Consider the following 19,658-nt stretch of genomic DNA (forward strand, 5'->3'; position numbering starts at 1 on the left):
GCTTCACTTTTTTCCAAAATAAATAATAATAATCCACCTTCCCTTCTTTACCACACTCAAAGTTGTAGTTATGAGCATAAATAAGTACCTTTGTATCCTTGTGAACTATCTTTTCATTTGATATTTCTTCAACCATGAATTCTTGAATTTGGATGGTCTGGGCTCCTTTTTTTAAGCCTTGCACTCTTCCTTATTCAAATTCACCTTGATTTTGGATACATATTGTTTATATAATAATCCTTGTATTATTCATATTTGTTCCAGCAAATATTTGTAAAACTTCATTTTTTATTTTTCTATTGAAAAATTCTTCTATTTCTTCAACTTTCTCTTCTTGAGCTTTACTAGAGTTAATTTCTTACTCATTTTTGTAGCCATCATTAATCACAGGATCACACATAAAAGTAAATACTTGGCCAATTTTTTTTTTTTTTTTTTTTCTTCTTCTATTGTGTGAGTATCTAATGCCTCCACCATAACAGCTCCAACTTTGGATTTCCATGTGTCATCCTTCTTCTTCTCTTTGTCTTTCTCCCACCATTCTTTTGGTATTGATATATCTTCAAGATGAGTAGAAGAAAGCACATTCACTAGATTTTACTCTTCATAAGCTTTTTTATTACTTGGAGACCTCTTCTTGCTTTTAAGTTCAACATCCTCCTCATAAATAGCTCTATCTCTTTTTTCTTTAACCATGGCATCATATAGATCATCATCATGTTTTTTTCGACATAAATATACTTTAATATTAATAACATCAATTAGATCATTCTACCCAGTTACCTTTCTGATAGCTTCACCTCCTCTAATTATGACTTCTGTAGTTGGTAAGGAATAAGCCTTAACTTCTTTTTGTTCAACTGTAACAAAATAAGACTCAGCTCTTTCTTCTTGTATAGCATTATTTCTTGATATTTGCTCTTCTACCAATTTTTTCATACCACCCTTCTCAAAATTTGTCTTTAAAGGCTCATCTGATCTTGTGAGTCTTATCTTGCCCTCTTTAAAATATACAATACCATCTTTGATTGCAATCTTATAGCTGTCACACTTATCATGCTTTTGGTTTGAATTATCACACCACATACATCTCTCCACAAATCTTTTTGAACCTTCAACTATCTTTGATAAGCTTACCATCTGGGATTTCTTCAACTCTATCATTTCTACCCTCAAATCCCGTATGTCCATAATTAGTTCTTCAAGAGTACCATCATTAATAGTCTTGATCATCCTTTGATGTGGTCCTTGATTCTGAGATGTAGGCATTGGTTCCAATCTTGATATTAAACCACAAGTCTCAATCTTCTGTTGTTTAGCCAAAAGTTCCACAGTCTCTTTTACTAACTTTCAATTATATGTAAAACCACTCTCAGATGTCTTATTTGATAGATAAAAAAGAAGCTTTTCTTTCAAATATTCATCAGCTGTTTGTAAAAATAATCCACTTTTCCTTGTTTCGAAGAGTTACCTTTCTTGCCATAGTAATTGTCCAAACTTGGTCTCAAATTCTTTGATTAATTCATTTGGAGCCATTTGATTCCCTGGATTATACTCAATCCTCTCCGAAAAAGTCACCTTGGTCATTCTTTTTGATTCTTCTTCAAAATATTCATCTTTCAAGAGTTCTTCAAATTTCATCCATGATATAGTCTCAATATATAACTCTTGCACCCTTTCTCTGATTTCTAGTACCGCTAGAAATCAAAGGTGGTAATCATCTTCATTTCTGAAACTTGATGTATGTCCATTTCACATGTGTCAATCCTTGAGAACTTCGTGATATTTTTTCCATCAAACCTCCCAACTTTATCCACTACTACTTGTAAGGCCTTAGTAGTGATTCTATCCACTCCATGCACCTATTGCCTTTCTTCCATAAATTGAACAAATGTCCTAAATAAATCATGGACACCCACTCCTCCTAATAATCAAAATCCTAGATTTTGATCCCCCATTTTAACTTGTTGAAAAAAATTAGTGCCTTAAAGCTCTCTCAGTGGAAGCACCAATATGTCGCGGTAGAGAGAGTTTGCTTCAAGAAAACGCTAGGCTTCTGGCTGTCATTAATTATATAATCAAGCTTGAAAATAAGAAAAGCCCTAATTTTATATATAATTTTTTTTTTGAGTAATTACACCAAATACACAATCCTCAAGTAACCCACAACTTCCAAAATATGATAAAATTTTCTAAAACCTTGTTTATTCTTATGTGGAGATTTTCTCGAACTTAAATACTTTATATCTCCTAATTCGATAGTCCAAAACAACTTAAATTTTACATGAAGTACTGATGTATTCTTATTAACTTCTACAACAATTTTCAATTACAAATTTGTAGCAGATCTTGAGATATCTTGAAAATCCTAAAAGTCGCTTCAAATCCTTATCTTCATACATCCGTGTGAAATTTTCTTCATATCTCACAAAATATAAGCTCAAATGCCACGAAATTTATATATATGGCTTTTTAACACAAAATTTTACATTCTCCTAAAAGTTTGAGCCAAAAATTCGTTCGAAAACTCAAATGGCTCCAACCATTATTACAAATAAATCCACTTACTTATTGCTTTTAATTTGGAAGCATCGCATTCAATTCCTTACAACTCCTTCATATGATTTCCAAAAGCAATAACTCTTTCATGAAAGATATAGGCCTTGAAATTGCCGTTCTAGTCACACCTTCTGATCTTCAAAAGCTGCTGTAAGTCTCCTCGTATCCTCAAAAGAGTAACAATATGTCTTAAATTAATACCTTAACTTCAAATGACTATAACTTCTTCATCCTAACTCCAAATCTTCTAATTTTTGCACAAAAATTGTACCCCAAACTCTAAACTTTACAATTCTTATTTACATTCGATTTACTTACATCCGAATGCCCTCTTTGAAGTCGCCGAAACCCTTCTTAAGGTCGCGGGCAGCCTCCTCAAAATCCATTGGGCATGGTTTTCAACCAATAGAGATGAAGTTCCCCATTCCTTGCCTTCATCCGACCATGCCTTGCTTTCATCCCTCCCAATTAGCCTCCTATTAGTTTAGATTTTCATCCTCAGGCTTCCACCTTCTCTCAAGGCTTCATACAAAATATTTAGGTCCTATATATATATATATATATATATATATATATTTTTATTTCAAAATCAAAACAAGTAATGAAACAAAGTAAAGTTTCTTATACCTACTCTTTTTAATTTAATCTAGTAGCCATTCTAACACACATCTAAATTCATTAACATATAATATGTTCTAACTAATTTTTACATACTATAAGCATTTATAGTACGACAGCGAATTTGTTGTTCCAATTTGGAGTCCAAGGCGGAAGAATAAGGGACCTCACAGAGTTAATGGAAAAGAGAGGAAAATGAAGAGGATATTTGGAGATTGGAATTTTGGAGTTGGAGAGCTAGCTTCAAGCTCCTTTAAAATGTGTAGAATTGGGTTTCATAGGATTTGGGAGGACTTTGCAATCGTTGCTCAAAGTTAGTATTTGTATTGGTGATTTGGATATTTGTAATAAAGTAATGGCTAGTACTCTTGCTTATTTTGTAAAATTGGAGTGACATTTGCAAAAATTTGTATTAATCTTACGATACAGATAGAGGATATTTGATCATTAGTATAAAGAGGTATCAGAAGTTGGCATATTAGAGTTGTTTAAGGTTTTTGTAATATCTGAAATCTACTAACTGGAATAAGGTGAATTCTGATGCGGTAAGTCAAGGACTTAAAGACGGAGCTGCACACAAAGTTTGAATGAGAATTAGCGGTCAGAGAAGAAGAAATTGCAAGTTAAAGTTCGTCATCAACCTTCTAGGTAGTGGTCAAGGGACTTGAGCGAGGATTTACGATATTTTCTTGCAATCTGTAAGTTGGATTGGATTGAACTTCTTGAGCATTTAGAAGACTTGTAAAGACACTAGTGGTAGAAGTCTCACAACAATCGGATGGTCAGATTGAGAATTACAGCTTGCCAAGGCTCGCTGTCTAGAGTTAGGATTTTAAAAAATAAACTAGAAATAAATAAAAATAATAAAATAAATAAAATAAATAAAATAAATAAAATAAATAAATAAATAAATAAAATAAAATAAATAAAATAAATAAAATAAAAATAAAAATAAAAAATAACAAAAAAACTGTGCTTATAATATTCAGAAGCTATTAAAAATAGTATTCTAAGTAATTTGTATTGGGATTAAGTTTTTATATTGAAATCCAAAATAGTTTGTGTTTAGATAGTTAAAACCCAGTAGACTACTTGGATACTTACAAAACATTATTTTAGCTTTGACAACTAGATGTTCGATGTTTTTACAAGCTAGATAGCATGTAATACGGTAATAGAGAAACTTAAGTTGCCAGTTCAGAATTCACTTCGGATTGTGAAGATGAGTGTACAAAAGAAGAAATTGGTGCACTTGATACAATTTATGCTGATACATGGCAAGTTGTTGAGCACACTAGAATGAAATACTAGTGCAAGGGACCTGAAGAGTACTTAGTTCCTCTATATATTATCGATGATTTTGATCATATGATTGCATATTGGATGAATAGACAAGATGTTAATCATATTAGTGCAATGGAACTGGAGTTAGAAAGTTCTAATTTGTCGGATTTTATCAAAAATTGTGAAATTGAGTAGATTATTATTCCATAGACTCTTGAAATTTTTTGATGTCAACCAATTAATTTAGGTATAGGATAGGCTCTCCAAAGCATTCAGATTTACAATGGTGTAAAAGGCAAAGAGAAAGAAATTTGGGTGGATTACTTTTTAATGCATAAAACTACTTTTGCATGATTGTATACGGATTTGAAAAGAATTCCTGCTGAAGTTTATGAGCATCGAATTATATTGGAGGAAAATGCTATATCAGTACGCCAAAGACAACATTGACTTTATTTAAAATACTCACTTATCATAAAAGAAGAACTGGATAAATTCTTGGAGGTTGGATTTATCTATCCTATTCCTTTTAATGAATGGTTTTCACCAATTCTTATGGTACTAAAAAAAATGAAAAAGTTCGTATCTGTCAAGATTTCTACAAATTAAATGTGGCTATTAAGAGGGATTGTTTTCCTTTACCATTCACAAATAGTATATTGGATGCTATCGCTGGACATGAATGTTATTCATTTCTTGATGGATTCTCTGGTTATAATCTTGTTAAAATTACAAAAGAAGATCAGTTCAAAACTACTTTTATTACAGATTGGGGGACCTTTGCTTATAAGATTATGCCGTTTGGACTTTGTAATGTATCAACTACATTTCAGAGGGTAATGATGCAAGCGTTCTAAGATTATCTATAAATTTCAATGGAAATATTTCTAGATGATTTCTCTACATTTAGTACGAGATCTAGGCATTTAAAATATCTAGGTCAATATTTACATCAGTGTGCCAAATATGGAATACCTTTAAATTCAAAAAAATACCAATTTGGTATGCCTTCTAATAAATTATTGGTTATATAGTTTCAATGGAAGGCATTGCTACAGATCCGGATAAAATAAAGATTATAGTAGAATTAAAGTAACCAGACACTGTTACCGGTGTTTGAACATTTGTTGGCCATGTCAGTTATTACCGGCGATTTATCTATCTATTTGCAATTATATATCTTCTCTTGACAAATCTCTTGAAGAAACCACCAACCGATGGAACCAATTGATTTTGGACAAAGGAATGTACAATTGCATTCAAAACATTGAAACAGAAATTTATTTCAGCACCAATATTGATAGCACCTTATTGGACAAAACCATTCCAAGTTTATATGGATGCATCTAATGTCGTGATTGGTTTTGTGCTAAGCCAGAAAGATGATCGGGGTTTCGATCACCCTATTTATTATGCAAGTTGCCAATTAGTAGCAGCTAAAAAAAATTATACAACAACCGAAAGAGAAGCATTGGGGATGATTTATTCTGTACAAAATTTTTGACATTATCTTCTTGGTTATAAATTTGTTTTCCATGTCGACTATGATGCTTTAAAATATATAATTAATAAGCCTCAATTGAGTGGTCGTATTGCACAATGGGTTTTATTCTTACAGGAATTTGACTTTACTATTCAAGTAAGACCAAGAAAATCACATTCCAATGCGGACCATTTATCTCGATTATCCAATATATTGGGTAATGAATCCATTAACGATGCACTACCTAATGCAGAATTATTTGCGGTAGATGTAATTATTTTGGAGTATAGTGAAATAATTCAATATTTAAAATTTCAAACCTTCCCATTCAATTTTAATGAAAAGCTTAAACGACGCTTAATATTAAAATGTGCACCTTATACAATGATTGGTGAAGCTTTATATAAATAAGGCAAGGATGGAGTTTTACGATGCTGTATTTATCAGACTGAAGTGCCTACTATATTGAAAGGTTGTCACTTGGACAGTTGTTGTGGACATTCTGCGTGGGACAACATGGCTCATACAGCTTTATAGGCTAGTTATTGGTGGCCAACAATGTTTGCAGATGCCCACCAATTCATCCGTCATTATGACCCATGTCAGTGAACGGGTCGACCTTATAAAACTTCAACAATGTCATTGGTACCAATTCTGGCTCAAGTGCCTTTTGAAAAATGAAAAATTGATTTTGTGGGACCAATTGTATCAACTTCAAGAAATGGACAAAAATGATATATATTGATAGCAACAGATTACGTAACAAAATGGGTTGAAGCCGTAGCTACAAAAACCGATAGTGCAAGTATAGTAGCAACCTTTTTGTATGAAAATATTATTACATGGTTTGGTTGTCCACAAGAATTGATTAATGATTAAGAAACTCATTTTATAAATAGTATAATCAAAGCACTCACGACTAAATATGAGATAAAATATCAAAAGACTACATTGTATCATCCTAGAGCCAATGGACAAACAAAAAAGACTAATGGAATTTTATGTAAAATTTTTACAAAAATAATTTCAGAAGCGGAAACAGATTGGGGTACTAAGTTGTTCGCACCTTTATGGACATACCATACTGCGTGTAAAGTTACAACCAATGCTACCCCTTTCCAATTGGTTTATGGCCAGAAAGTAATATTACTTATTGAATTGGAAGTCCAAAGTTTATAAATTGCTATAAATACTAGATTGAGAGATCAAGATTTATTACGGCACCGTTTAGAAGAATTAGAAAAATTGGATGAAATTAGAGCCAATGCATTAATGATAATGGAAACTACACAAAAAAAAAAAAACTTATTATGATAGTAAGCTTAGACGAAAGACTTTTATGCCAAATGATTTGGTACTTCTTTATGGTAGTCAATTTAAAAAATTTCTGGGAAAATTTCAAGTTCGATGGGATAGGTCATATCGAGTTATTGACGGATTTCCAAATAGTTTAGTAAAATTGGAAGATTTTATGGGTACTAAATTTACAACACAGATTAATGGTAATCGGCTTAAATTTTACTATATATAAATGTGGGATGGATTTTTTGTTACAAAAGGGGCCATCGACCCAATTGATTGGACCATAGTAAGAAGTAGGAGGGAGGCTCTTGATAAACATCATGTTTTCTTTTGTGGTTAAGGAGAAGATAGTGAACATTGTGTCTGAGAAAGCAAGGATGGAGACCAATTGGAAAGAATGACAAGAGCGACTGCAAGTAGAGATTGTGATGTTGTAGACTAAACTAGCCGCATTAGCGGAGAAGGCCAATAATTTAGTGCGGACCAATACGCTAGTTTCAGCAACAATACCTTCGAAGATATACGCTGATATGTCTTTATAAGTTGAGGCTAAATAATGTTTGCAAAGACGCTGCACAGATAGAAGTGGAACTATGTAGAATAGGTAAATAAACTTTATTATAAGTTATTGGTTGGTTATTGATAACCTTGAAAATTAGATTGATGGTTAGGTAGTTTAGTTAGTAATAATATGTTATTAGTGGAATAAATGGTTAAGAATTCAAAAGATCATAACCTTTGGAATCTACTAGTCGACAATCCATCTTTTGATAGGATAAAGAGGTTGAAAAAAGGGAGATTGGGGCTAGATTGTGAGAGTCGTAAGCCAAGGGGCCAGACTATGAAAGTCATAAACCAAAGGCCATTCTGTGATAGTCATAAGTTGGGACAAGCTTGGTACTACTTCTTTTTGTTTCTTTGTTGTTGACGAGTAATGGATAGTTTCTGAATACTGAAAAGTTAGTCTGGAGTACCAGATTGTGAAAGTCTTAAGCTGAGATATTAAATTCTATGAGATGAATTGGAAAATTGAATACAATAGGTAAGCTGGAGATCAATAATTGAATATATATAAACTACAAAGAGAGTTAGTGGAAGATGAATAGATAAGAATATGGAAGTATTGTTAAATTGATAGTCATAGAATAGATTAGGTGTTGAATTAAGACGAAAGTAATAAGCCTTAGTATTTTTTAGTTTGATAATTGATTTTAGATAGCTCGAATATAGTCAATTGTGACACTAACAGATCTAATTCATATAATCAGTCTTTTTCCGTGTTTGAATCCACTTCTATTAGTTTAATTGCTTTGGTATATTGAAGCTTGAACACAACGAGAACAACAATATGCTTAAGAAGTTCCATAGAATAAAATAAAAAATTTGAGGATTTTTCTAACAAATCAAGCTCTATTTAAGATTGCATCCTTTCCAATAGCCTAATGGATTTACTCAAGTCAAATTTATAGGTGTACTTCTATTGAAAAGTACTTTCTTTTGATTTGTACTTTTAATAAAAAATAATTTGTGACTCTTTTATGATTTAAATTTATTCCTAGAATATTTTATGACCTCATTTAGAGAAAGTGATCAAGAAAGACTAACAAAGATCAAGCTTTTATCTTTATAATAAGAATTACGGTCAGCTATTATTTATGCTAGTAAATTCTAAAATCTTACTTGCAACATGGAGTAGAATGATAAAGCCCTTATCAATCAATTTTCCTATGGATTGAAGAATAATGTTAAAGACTTCTTATTGACAATGCCAAAGACAAAATCTTTAAAACAATTTATTGCTTAAGCCATTGCATGTAACAATCAATTATTTGAAAGTCGTTAAGAATAAAGATATGGCTAGAGAAGAACAAATCAAATAATGCTGGAAGCTCCTAAGTTTTTAGAAACTTATTTATCAAGGTAGAATCAATACAAATTAATTCAATATATTTTAAATTCTTCATAAAGTACAAAAAGAGTTGACAATGTTGTGTTGTAATATGACTACATGGTACAAGATGATAATATGGATCTTATTATAGAAGAGCCAAGTTAAAAGATTAAGTAGAAAAATATAGGTAAAAAATAGGAAGGTAGTAAAAATTTTTAATAGTAGTACTGCCTTTCTACAAAAGTGACTTCTATTTACTTTATAGGGCCATAAATAAGGAAAAATAAGGTAGATTAGAAAAATAAATGATATAAGTAACTTTAGGAAGAAATTAAAAATAAATTTTAGCAAAAATTACTTAGAAAAACTAGATATTGATACATAAAGAGGGCCGGTTAGCAACCTGGGTCGAAATCAGACCTTGAGGCACAAAATCGAGCACCTACAATAATATATGGGTTCTTTTGTAGATCGAAGAATGGTATTTGATAGCAAAGTAGATAGGATTTATATGAGCATTAGTTTTTGGTAATTTAGATTTATAATGACTTTGTAAGAGCTTTACAAAGTTAAGTTTATTTTTGAATGACTTAGGTTTTGTGAAATAAAATAAGATTGACGTTTCTAGTGATTTTAAGAGTTTTATAATAGATCTATAGGTGAAATTTTGTAAGTTAATGGTCATAGTTGTGCTTAATATGTATTGTGAATCTTAGCTTGATCTAAGGATTGAATTGAGGATTATTGAGGTTTAAGTGGGTCAAGGTCTCAAAAAATAGAATTTTAGGTGTGGTGAGGTTTTTTAAGATTTCTTCCAATTTACTAGTTGGATTGGAGTGAAATTTATATATGAAGATATTAGACTTGTTTTTCTATGTAAATGAGAATTTTGAGTTCAATCGAACGGTGAAAAAGAGAGATATTGGCTTTGGGAGATTAGCATCAAGGTCAAAGAAGGAGGCCGGCCAATATCCAAGCACGTTTTTGAGGCTATTGTCTATTTAGTAATTTTGATCCTTTTCAAGTTTTTTTTTTTTTTTTTTTTTTTTTTTTTTTTCTTGTTTTCAACTTATTTTTTAAAAAGTATATAAATTTTGAGTTAAGATCGATGGTTCATTCATTAGTAAATGAGGTTCAAATCTATTATAGGAATTACTAGGGTTTGATTTAGAGTTTAGGATTTGGTTTAGGATTTAAGGTTTGGTTTAGGATTTAAGGTTTTATTTAAGATTTGATTAGGCTTTGATTTTAGATTTAAAATTTGATTAGGATTTGGTTTAGTATTTTATTAGGATTTGGTTTAGAGTTTAGGATTTTATTAGGATTTGTTTAGGGTTTAAGATTTAGTTAGTTTTTGGCCTAAAGTTTGAATGAAGTCTAATAGGATTTTAACTAGGATTAAATTAAGATTAAATTGAGATGTATTTGAGATATATCTGTAATCATTTTAATATTCTTTTAAGATTTCTTATTATTTCTTTGTAATTCCTTTGAGGCCTCTTTGAATTTGATTAAAGCTTGCTTAGCATTATTATGATCTAATTAGAATTTAGTTAGTATTCTATTAGAGTTAGGATTTTGTTGTTGCAATTTCTATTCTATCTTCTACAGCTAGGTACTCAAAGCATTCTAAAGCAAGACTTCACGTATTATGATAATGACGTCAAGAGGACCTATGCTTATATTATGAAAAAGATAACCACACTGCTTAACATAATTCAAAGAAACAATACAATTATAAAATAAGAAGCATGATTACCAAAGAAGACAATATGTAAAAAAATGAGTTGCTCCAACTACAATAGAGACTAAGGAATTAGAATTGTGTGCAACATCTATTCAAGGTCTTATTCTGTCTTCCAATCCTTCACCTTATTTTATAATAGTAGTCTCTTTAGCACTAAAAAATTTCAAAGTCTTAGTCTGTCAAGGACAAGAACTCGATGAAAGCTAAAGAGTAAGTGAGACTTTTCTCAAAGAAATAGGACAAAATAGAAATATGTATATTAAGAAAGAAATTAGAATGGCTATTGCCAAAATACAAGAAAACTAGAGACCCTTGAAACTAGACTAGAAGCAAGAAAGGAGTTGACAAGAGTGAAGAGGGCTTCACTCTTGCCTCTATATATACTATCTAACTAGAAGCCACATGGCGATGTTCTATAAGACCTCCAATATATGTTGACTTTCTAGGCCACATGCCTTTGCTTACAAGGCAAGTTTTCTATGGATGGACCACGTAGTTAGCTTGTTCTTTAAGCTTCCAACATGTGTGGCACATGGCTAACTTGTTGACCAAGTTTTTAGCCTAAAAGTCAACTATAGACTCCTATAAAGTCAAAGCAGCGTCTATGAAGCTTCTAAGAAGCTTCTCTAGAAGATATTACATAATTAACCTACTTTTATCTACTTTTACATACTTTTATCTATTCATATAAGTAATTATATGTATGTCCGTGACATTACCCCCCCTTCTAGGGACGAGTTCCACGAGGAGCGGTGATTATATATTGAGAAAATCTAATATGCGGCGAATTGTATTTGCTACATACTCTGATCTTTGTTCTCTTTGAAGATAGTTGATGGGTCCTCTTAGCCATCGATAGTGTCCCATTCCAGGGCGAGAAGACCACCCTGTTATTTGATCTCTGTTGAGGCCTTCATAACTTCCTTCAAATAATACATTTGAAACACCATCAGGAGTCGTTCCTATCTCCAATAATATCACCAAACATCGAGAATCTCTTCCAAGGTCGTGATACCAAATGCGTTGTATCTCACCATCTATTCGAGGAAGAACATGTTGTTCTTGAGGATCTTCATCTCGGTTGCGTCGTCTTGAAGGTTGTGACAATCGCAATGTCTCATCCGGTAAGTCAGCAAACGAAGGTTCTTGAGTTGAATCCGCTGGTTGTTGGCTCTCCATCTAATTAGCGTCACAAATGCAAAGAAGTTACAAACAAGGATAGGAAATTGAATGTTATCTTGCCTCAATCTTGTCTCTTTTATAAGAGAGGTTTTCATCTTGGTTTTGATGGATGTCGTTGATGAAAAACTTTGACTTTAGCTGATGCATTTGCTAGATTCCTGGATGGCTCCCATGTGCGCTCACTAATATCATATCCGCATCAATGAACAAGATATTCCAGCTTATTTCGGCGCCGCCTTGAGTCTAATATCTCTTCCACCTCAAATTCTTCATTATTATCTACTTCTATAGGAGGCGGTGGCATTTGTCTTCTTCCTTGTATATCCACTGTCTTATATGGTTCAAGAAGAGACACGTGGAATACAGGATGGATCTTCATTGACTCCGGTAGATGTAACCGATATGCAACTGGGTTGATCTGTTCAGAAACAGAAAAGGGGCCAAGCCTACGATAGTCCAATTTGTCACAAGGTCGAGTGGTCTTGATATTGCGACGAAGTAGCCATACCTTATCACCCACGTTGAGTTGTGGTTGCTCTTTACGATATACATCTGCATTTATCTTTTATCGTTCTTGAACTTTCTTCAACTGCGCCTTTATTATTACATGTAACTCTGACAACCGATTTGTCATATCTTCTGCTGCAGGATTATCAACTTTTGAAAAATCAAAAGTATCAAGTCGTGGATGATAGCCATAATTGGCAAAGAAAGGTGTTTGTTGCGTGGAAGAATGTACTATATTATTATAAGCAAACTCTGCCAATGGCAGAAGGATTGTCCAATCATCTTGTTGGTAGTTGATGGTACACCTTAAATACTGTTCCAAGACTTGGTTTACGCGCTCTGTTTGTCCATCAGTTTGAGGATGGAAAGCTGAAGATAGCTTTATGTCCACTTTTAAAATCTTGAAAAGAGTCCTCCAGAATCTCGACACAAATTGAGTTCCCCTATCCAATATGATATCTTTAGGTAATCCATGATAGCGATAGATATTATCAATGAAAAGCTTAGCTGTTTCTTCACCTGTGATAGATTTTGTACATGGCATAAAATGTGCCATCTTGGTGAAACGATCTACTATCACAAATATAGAATCATAAGATCTTGAGTTTGGAAGATCTGTGATGAAATCCATAGAAACAGAAGACCATGGTTGTTCTGGTATAGGTAATGGCTGAAGAAGTCCGTAAGGTCGATGTCGAGGAATTTTTGATCTTGAACAAATATCACATGATTGTACAAAGTCTTTGACTGACTTCCACATTTGTGGCCACCAAAAATCTCTTGATATGAGTTCCAGAGTCTTATTATATCTAAAGTGACCTGCTGCTGGAAAGTCATGACGTGCTTGAAGAACACGCAAACGTGCTTTTCCTTCTGGAACATATAGGCGTCCTTCAAAATATAATAGATTATTCTTGAACTCGAACTTAGAAGAATCATGAGACTTGGAAGAATTATTCTCGATATCATGAACAAGAGGGTCTGAGGACATACTGGACTGGATTTGCTTGAGAAAAGTTGAATCAATAGTCAGTGTTGATTTCACTGCTCGGAGATGAAATTGCTCCGGTTTCAAGAGGACCGTTCTTTGTTGCTCAAAAGCTGCATCTCCTTCTTTTGGTGCAAAATAAGAACGTCTAGACAGGGCATCGGACAAACCTTGTTGTTTTCCTGGCCGATAAGTGATAATGAAGTCGAATCTTGACAAAGACATACTCCAACGAGCTTGACGACGATTCAACACGCGTGCTGACAAGAAATACTCGAGATTCTTGTGATCTGTATATACAGTGACTGGACTAGAAGCACCTTCTAGATAATGATGCCATTCTTGAAAAGAATCCACGATTGCAAGAAGTTCTTTATCGTGGATCTCATAATTGATCTCGGCTGCTGAAAATTTTCTTGAATGAAAAGCTATCGGATGGAGTTTGTCATCTGTTCCCATTTGTGATAAAACTGCACCCAAGGCAAAATCCGATGCGTCTGTTTCCATAAAAAATACCTTGGAAAAGTCAACATGATATAAGACTGGTGCAGAGACAAACGATGTCTTCAAGGCTTCAAATGCTGCTTCCGCTTCTTGATTCCATTGGAATTTATCTTTACTAGTCAAGCGTGTAAGTGGAGCTGCAACTCGTGAGAAGTCTTTGATGAAGATCCGATAGTAATTGGCAAATCCCAAGAAACATTGGACATCTCTTACAGTCTTTGGAATCTTCCAATCCATGATTGTTTGGACTTTCTTAGAATCCATCATAAGACCATCATTTGAAATGATGTATCCTAAAAAGTCAACTTGAGTAGTGTGAAATACACACTTTTCTATCTTGGCATACAATCCTGCATCTCTAAGTTTTTGTAATACTTGACGAACATGTATTTCATGTTCTTCAACATTCTTAGAATAAATTAAGATATCGTCTAGGTAGCAGACGACAAAATTGTCTAAGAATTCACGAAATACATCATTCATGAGATGTTGAAAAGCAGCTGGTGCATTCGTGAGTCCAAAAGGCATAACATTGTATTCAAAGTGTCCGTACCTGGTTCGAAACGCAGTCTTCCATTCATCTCCTTCTTTGATCCGTACTAAATTATATGCTCCTCTTAGATCTATTTTTGTATAGATCTTAGCTTGATTTAACTAGTCAAGGAGTCCTGATATCAAAGGTAATGGATACCTGTTCTTGATTGTGATCTTGTTGAGTCCTCGATAGTCAACACACATTCGTAAAGATCCATCTTTTTTCTTTACGAATAAAATTGGAGCTCCTACTGGAGATTTTGAATGGCGTATGAAATTCTTCGCTAAATTCTCGTCAATATATGTCTTGAGTTCAGCCAACTCATCTTGCGATAAACTGTAAATTGATCCAAATGGTGGCTGAGTTCCTTCCTTGAGATCGATTGAACAATCGTATGGGCGATGCTCAGGAAGAATATCTGCATTCTTTTTCTCAAAAACGTCTTGATAATCCTGATATTGACTTGGAATGCCACTTGAAGTCTTTACGCTTTCAAAAATAGGTGCAGCATAAATAGCAAAAGTTGATCCTTCTTTTGCTGCGTGTATAAATGCTTTTGCACCTATAAGTGCGGGTTTTACTATACTAGACTCATGGTTTTTTACTTGATTAATAGAACTGTTACTAATGCTCCGAGGAAAATCAAGTTTACGAGAAATCCAATCTATTCGAGGATTATACTTTTCTAACCATGATAAGCCTAAAATTATTGGATTAGAGGGAGATCTAATTATATTAAAAATTACGCAACTACTATGACTATTTATTACTACATCTACAGGAAGTGTTTCGTGAGTTACATCTCCAGAAGACAACGGACGACCATCTATGACTTTTACGTGTACAGGTTTAGTTTTTTGTATTAATGATATTCTATGACATCTAGCAAATTCTTCATCTAAAAAACAAGGTGAGGCTCCTGAATCTATCAAGGCAGAGGCTTTGTAATTATTAGGTCCTAAACGCACATCTATTATAAAACAAGGAGATGGTTCTGAGGAGAGGATAGGACCTTCATTAGAAGTTGTACAAGATTCCAGCCGCACGGTCCCTATTGTAGCTGGACGTACTCGTTTTTCGACATACTATCTTCTTTGACAGCCGTACTCCTCATTTTGTAGTTACGTCGCTTCTTTGGACAATGTTGAGCAGTGTGCTTAGGTTCTCCACAATATAAGCACAATCCTTCTTGTCGACGACGAGACTTTTCTTGCTCAGTAAGAGGTTTGAAACGTACCGCATCAATTTGCATATCCTCTACTTCTGAAGGTATGTGTTGAGGAGACGTCGGTGTTGCCATTGAATTGTAGTAACGTTGAGGCCTATTTGTGCGACTCTCGGATCGAAATTCAAAAAGTCGATTGTCACACTTCACAGCAAAGTCAATTGCTTGACTCAATGTTTGAGGATCAGGTAAATTAAGCATCAATTTCTTTACCTCATATTGTAATCCGTAGAGAAATTGACTCACAAGTGCGGCATCATCCCACTTGATATCAGTTGCAAGTTGTCGAAATTGCGAAGCATATAATGTTACTGATCGATTGCCTTGTCGCAAAATATGGATCTTGTTGGTTGCAACACGAATTGCATCATGTTCTCCAAACATGGATCGAAACTCCGCCAAAAAAGCCTCCAGATTATCCAATATTGGATCTCGTCGTTCAAGAAAAGATGAAAACCATGACAATGCTGAACCTGAAAGAAGTGTACCAATGAATCTAACTTGTGACCCTGGAGTTGGATAGCTCTGGGGTTGAAGTTCAATCACTAATTGGACCTGATTGATGAATCCTCGAAACTTGGATCTGGTACCATCAAACTTCTCGGGCAAGGCCACTCTCGGTTCTCTAACTCTCGAAGGGTGTTCCATTCTGGGAGAAGGGACATGGTTTGGTGCAGATGTTGAAGCAGCCCCAATCATCTCTATATCTTCACTTCCTACCATTCTTGTTGCTCCTTGTGGTGGTAAATTGAGTTGATGCATCGCAAGCATTAACTCCCTCAATTGTTCTTGCATCTGTGCCATTGCACTCTTCATTTCAACAAGCTCTGCCATAGTAGCACTTAGAAAAGAGAAGATGTCTAATAACGCTCAAAACAAATAGAAGAGAGGAATTGATAACAAAGAAAATACTAAGAACAATATCAGTTTAAAAGAGGGTAATCCGCAACTTCTAATGCGCTTATGTCTTATCAAGAAAAAGGGGTAATCCACTCTTAATCAAGAAAAGACAAAGCTCTCATATTGTAAGTGTACTCTTGTCAATCTGTCAAGGACAAGAACTCGATGAAAGCTAAAGAGTAAGTGAGACTTTTCTCAAAGAAATAGGACAAAATAGAAATATGTATATTAAGAAAGAAATTAGAATGGCTATTGCCAAAATGCAAGAAAACTAGAGACCCTTGAAACTAGACTAGAAGCAAGAAAGGAGTTGACAAGAGTGAAGAGGGCTTCACTCTTGCCTCTATATATACTATCTAACTAGAAGCCACATGGCGATGTTCTATAAGACCTCCAATATATGTTGACTTTCTAGGCCACATGCCTTTGCTTACAAGGCAAGTTTTCTATGGATGGACCACGTAGTTAGCTTGTTCTTTAAGCTTCCAACATGTGTGGCACATGGCTAACTTGTTGACCAAGTTTCTAGCCTAAAAGTCAACTATAGACTCCTATAAAGTCAAAGCAGCGTCTATGAAGCTTCTAAGAAGCTTCTCTAGAAGATATTACACAATTAACCTACTTTTATCTACTTTTACATACTTTTATCTATTCATATAGGTAATTATATGTATGTCCGTGACATAGTCTTGTTAGATTCAAGAGCCTTAGCCTATTTTATAGATGAAGACTTTGTCAAAAAACAAGATATAACTTTAGTTAAGAAAATCAAACTTATATATGTAGAAGTAATAAATAGATGTTTATTGACTTCTAGGGATATTATACATAAAACTATTCTTATTGAAGTAGCAACTAATAGTCATAATAATTTAATAATATTTAATGTAATTAAATCTTCTTTTAATCTAATTCTTTTAGGATTATTGTGGTTAAAAAGATATAATTCTTAAATAGACTAGATTTCTTGAAATCTTGATTTTTTTCATAGTTTATCTCAAGGTCTTACTAGGCAAGTATAAATCCATAAGTCTAATACATCCAAATCTTTACTGATAGGAATAAGAGCTTTCATGCATGCCTCAAATGAAGGGCCATCTTTTGCTATATATATCACATCTATTGGTGATATTGAAAAGATATTAAGTAGTATTTTTAGCTAGTATCAAGATTTCTAAGACGTTTTTAAAAAAAAATATATAAATATTCTTTCAGAGCATTGTCCTTTTGATTGTTCCATCGATCTTGAAGAAGAAACTCAACCATGATTTGGACCAATGCATTACATATCACAAAATGAGTTGGCTACTTTCACAAAGTATATTGATGAGAACTTGGCGAAGAACTTTATACGCATTTCTAAATCTCCAATGAACATTCCTATCTTATTTGTGAAGAAAAAAGATTGATATCTATAGATGTGTGTAGATTATCAAGTACTTAACAAGATAACCATCAAGAATGAGTATCAAATACTTTTAATTTTAGGACTTGATCAACTAAATAAAGTAAGGATATATATAAAAATAGATCTATGAGGAATATATAATCTGGTCCATAGCAAAGAAAGAAATGAATAGAAGACTATTTTTTGAATTAAGTATGGAGATTTTGAATATAATGTCATGCCTTTAGGACTCACAAATATACCAGCTACTTTTCAATATCTAATGAATCATGTCTTTTGCAAATTTCTTGATGGTTTTGTCATTTTTTATTTGAATAATATTTTAATCTATTCTAAGAATACAAAAAAATATAAAATTCACATTTTTCGTGTGTTAAAAAATCTAAGAGATGCAAGATTATATGCAAAGATAGAAAAGTATATATTCTATACTATTCAAGTTGACTTTTTGGTATACATCATTTCCAATGAAGGCCTTATAATGGATCCAAACAAGGTCCAAACTATCATAGATTGAAAGATTTCAAAAATAGTAAGAGATGTGTAATTGTAGAATAGATATTAATTCATTTTTGAAAGATATTAGTAAAATATATTAATAGTCCATATAATAGGAAATTCAGGAGGACGGATGAGTGATTTAGTTATTAAAAGTAATTAATTACAGAATTACGGTTAGAATCGAGAGAATCAAGGAAAAGTATATAGGAATTGTAGAAGTTAATTAGGATGCCAAACTGTGAGAGTCGTAAGTCAAGGGCCAGATTGTGGGAGTCGTAAGTTGAAGGCCAGAATGTGATAGCCATGAGCCAAGGGCCATCGCTGTGATAGTGTGAGCCGGGATAAGCTTGGTGCTACTTCTTTTCTTTTATTTGTTATTTTCTTTGAATAAGAGGATTGAGAGTTTTTGAATATTGTGAAGTAAATTATGGAATGGAAATTTGATTGGTATTATTTGAGAAGAAGAAAGATTGAATGTTGTAATCTAATTGTAGTTCAGCAGAGAAAATGAGTCTATGTTTGTATGAAACATTGTAATATGAATGGCAGTTCTGTGTGAAGAATTCCAGTGATTGGAACGAGGGTAATTGTATGCTGAAATCTGTGAGGGCGCAGTATTACAGTTAGAGATTATGAGGGTGAATATATTGGTAGAAATAGCAGTTATTGATATGACTGAATTGCTGTAAAGAAGAGACCAATAAGGTGAAGGAGGAGATTATAGTTTCCTTGTGTGTTTAGATATTGGAAATAGAGACAATACATTCAGGAGGTAATTAATTGTGTGACCCTAATGTGAACGCTTAAGCAACTAGTCATTTCTCGTGTTCGAATCTCCCTATATGGATTTATGCTGAGAGGTTTTTTCTGGATTAAATAAAAAGAGCAATCATATTTTGGCGCCGCTGCTGGGGAGTGATAATAGCTTTGAATGTTAGGAATTAATTACTAAATATGTAAAAAAATTAGTAATGGAAGATGATTTCAGTAGTGTTTGAAGCAAGATTATGGTTAATAAGAACGA

This window comes from Physcomitrium patens, chromosome 12, assembly GCF_059467195.1.
Source record: "Physcomitrium patens ecotype Gransden chromosome 12, ASM5946719v1, whole genome shotgun sequence".
In the NCBI taxonomy this organism is placed as follows: Eukaryota; Viridiplantae; Streptophyta; class Bryopsida; order Funariales; family Funariaceae; genus Physcomitrium; species Physcomitrium patens.